This window comes from Delphinapterus leucas, chromosome 2 (genome assembly GCF_059928025.1).
Source record: "Delphinapterus leucas isolate spDelLeu-1000000601 "Yukka" chromosome 2, BTC_Dleu_Yukka2, whole genome shotgun sequence".
In the NCBI taxonomy this organism is placed as follows: domain Eukaryota; kingdom Metazoa; phylum Chordata; class Mammalia; order Artiodactyla; family Monodontidae; genus Delphinapterus; species Delphinapterus leucas.
Window position 1 is genome coordinate 83,224,264 of NC_143130.1, and position 3,888 is coordinate 83,228,151.

At 42.8% G+C, this 3,888-nt stretch overlaps 1 pseudogene; it reads right to left on the minus strand.

Annotated features, from left to right (window-relative positions):
* Positions 1–642: 642 nt before the first annotated feature.
* On the minus strand, positions 643–3,648 carry LOC149750185 (protein unc-13 homolog C pseudogene; annotated as a pseudogene).
* Positions 3,649–3,888: the final 240 nt, after the last annotated feature.

The window sequence follows — 3,888 nt, forward strand, 5'->3', positions numbered from 1 at the left end:
TCCACTCTTTAGGAGGAAGCTACTCAACTCTATCTCCTTTATCCTCCAAAAGAGTGACTTGTGACCGCTCAGGTGCAGCCTGAGGGTTTTGGCTCTAGTACCCTTCCTCCGCTGCGTTGGTAGGTAGTGAGGGAGGTTGTGGTCCTCCATGGTATGGGCTGGGGTTGGCTGTGCAGAACTAGCTCTTCCTGCTGGCAGGCTCCAAAGTATAGATTTGATGGGAAAAGGAGTGGGAAATCTGGGAGTCCATCTTTCCTAATTCTTTAAGATTAATTTTATCTTTCTCCCAATCCCTGTAAAACCTAACAGGACCAAAAAGTAGACCCCAGGCTGCTCTTTGATTTCACTCATCCTTCCTTTGATAACTGATGCAATAAAGTTGGAAATATGAAATGGGGTTTTTGCTTAATCCTAGCACAGAAATGTTGAGCCACAGAGTATAGGGCTTATGACCTATTTGAAAACACTTTGATTTTAAATCATCAAGCCCAACTTGTTGGGGGAGTTCAGTAAAATAAAATCCTTCTCAGAATAAACATGCAAATTCCTTGAAAGTAAATTCCTTCCCCCAAGAGTAAACATAGAACATGCTCTAAAGAACACCACCCAATGGTAAAACACAATGAGCTCATAATGTAGCATTTAAACATAAATACCTCCAGCCAGGATCTTCTCTTCCAATTCTGCCATTTGCTTCTTATAGGCTTTCCAAGCTGCTTCTTTGAAGGAGGGACGAATCTTCTTTCGCTTTATGATTTCCAGGGGCTTTTCAGGGATGTTTTGGTTTTCATCTCCTTTTATTTTCATTTCAACTGATGTTTCCTTTAAGGGTTCCAATCCCCCTTCACTAGCCACATCATCTTCCAGCCCGTCATAACCCTCATCTTGTGGGGTTTCATAAGGTGTTTCATATGAAGGGTGATCATATTCCTGAATTTGTTCATCTGATTCAGTAATACTAGTCCTGTTTTCTAGCTTAGCAAGGACTTGTTCCATCACTTCAACATAATCTGTTTCATTATCAGCCACTGGTTCACTATAGTCCTCCTCATGCTCTGCTTTGTAGTAATAAGGCTCTGTGTAGACATCAGAGTCAAGCGTGGTACTTGATTCATTTGCAGTTGACTGGGATAATGTTCGAAATCTCCCAATTAAGGAAGAGCCGCTGTCCTCATACCCACTGAGACTCTGTGTGCTTTTGTTCCATACCACTTCCAAGGCTGATTTAGCCCTCTGTAGTGTGGATCCAAATTTTGGGAAGCTGAAAGCCTTATCAGTAAGGTCAATGCTTAATCGACTATGCCAAGATTTGGGTGGGGCATCCTCTGAATCATCACTTTGCAATTCACTTTGACTTCGATACATCATGGACAACTGGTTTTGGTTTTGGTACAGCTCATTAGAATTAGCTTCCTGGTAAGAATTATATTGGCCAACCCACTGTCCTTGTGGTTCATTATCCAACCCAGGGCATGGAGATGAGCTGTCATCTTGGGTTAAATCATAGCTCTCAGAGTCATCGTGAAGGACACTGTGGCACTTTCCCAAGTCTTCTAGGTCTTTATGGTAAACATCTAGTTGTTGATCAGACAGACTGTTTGTGTCATAGTCAAAAACTTCCTGGGTGGATGAATCTAAACCTAAATCAGCTCCTTGCTGTACTTGATTCCATTCCTTCCATGGAGAAAAATCTTCACGTAAAGAGAGCTGAGAATCACTGTAGCGACTCTGGTCTCCAGATGCACACACCATGCTATTACTCACTCCACTGCCCACAGTTTCTGTGCTCTCAATTTCACTCTGTACTTGGACACCCTGAGAAGCCCCATTCAAACACTGATCCTGAGGGCTGTCATACAAGGTAGGCGTGCCATCCTGTTTCCTCTGCCAAAGCTCCCGGTCTGAAGACGACAGGAGGGAGCTTCCATTAGTTCTAGTGAAAAACTGATTTTCTGAAAAATCCTCCGAATAAGATTGACACAATCTGGAAAAGTCTGATTCAGAACGACTAAGTTTAGTGGTGAAAAAATCACTCTGTGAGTGCCAGAGAGGTGTTGCGTCTGCATAATAGGTTGTGGTTTGCTTTGCCAAGTTATCCGATTCTGGCAAATACAAGGAAATTTTATCATATTCTGATTTATTTGCAATTCTGCTGCTACTAGAAGTTTTATTCTTGGCTCTAGCATTGTGTGATTTTGAACTTGACTTGGAAGCACTTCCTTTTGTTGGAAACTCTGACTTGGAAAGCACAGCATAACTGTTTCTATTGAGGTCAGATTCCAGCTCTCTATCACTGTCATCAGGTGACTGCCAACTGTTCTTCTTGATTTTGGGCTCTGGAGTAGACAGCTTTATATCCATGCTCTCATATGTCTGGGAGGATGGTATCCCTCTCTCTTTTCTTTCTTTGATGTCATGAGTAAGAATATCTGTCGAGATTCCGATGCCTGTTCCTTTGAGTTTATATGATTTTTTTAAGACGGAATCCCTTTGCTGAGGGGTTTCAAAATACACAAGGATGGGTCGAGGCTTTGCATTGGGGCAATCCCTTTGGTGTCCTATCCTCTGAGCAAATTCAACTTTAATGGCATTTGGTGCATCTGAAAAACCCATTTTATCTATGAGAATTTGGTACACTACACTTTCAATGTATTCAAATCTTTCTTCGGGCACATTTAAGAATCTCAGGCTTGCCTTGCTACCCATGTGACCTAAATGTTTAATATAATCATGGATGTCTCTGGTTTCCCTCCGAGACTGGACAAACCCTGTACGGAGCTGCTCAATTTCACTTTGTACAACCTCCACGCTGCTGGAGATCTCATCGATAGAATGCTTGAGAGCATTGACATGCCCTCGGAGTTCAGACAGTTCTGTTTCAATCTGACTTATTCCCTGAAGTTCCTTAAAGATCATTTCCATGACATCCTGCGTTTGGCTAATGCAGCCAGAGGAACTGAATCCGGCCTCCAGGGCACTGGTCTTTGGGTTTCGGGCAGTTCTGTCCAAAGATTTGCTTCTGATTCCCCAGGTTTTCTTCACTGTGCTCAACTCTGAATCCGAGGAGACACACTCTTGACTTTTTTTCCATTTCCTCAGTTTGCGTAAAGCTCCTAGTTTTAAGCTATGCAGAGTGCGTTCCCCATCGGAGCTCCCTTCTGAGGGTGCCAGGCTGCTTGAACTCTTCCTGTTGCGTCTAACTGGCATCGTGTGTGTTGACTGTGCCTGGTTTTCTGTACTGCTCCTTAGTTCACTGAGTGATTCTGAGTAGGAACTCTCGATGGAAGATAACTCCTGAAGGATATCCTCATTCTCACCACTGGTTATATGAATATTTTTCTGGAGGCCATTGGCAATAGCTACTCGGTAACTGAACGTGGGGGAGAGGGAAAATTCTTTGTTAGCCTTGTCTTCTTCAGTGGATAAGTTGCGAGCGGATGAACACTTTGCAATCTTCTTTACAGTGCTTTTCAAGGTATTAGAAAATTTAGGGGGTTTGGTCTGGCCAGCAATAAGAATGTCTTGATCCTTTTTCAGCTGACGATTCTCTTTTTTTTTTGTTGTATTTCCCAATTTCTTTGCAAACATTCCTTTGCAAAGCTTATGGATGTAAGGTAAAATCAGGCTCTTGAAAAGATTAGCCACCATGGAGAGCAATTAGTGCAAGCTTTTCTGCCCCAAAGAAGTAAATAAGGTATCAGGATGGAAATCTGTAAATCCAAGGCCAGCATCACTGTTCAGATGTTCTGTGAATCACTGAAAATAGCAGGAAGAGCCGCTGTGTCTCTGCCACAATGTCAGTGTCCTGGGAAAACCAGAAGCCAAGCTCCATTTATGAAAGACATTCATTCACTCTTGGAGGAGGGGTTTCGTGAATCGCTTTCATTT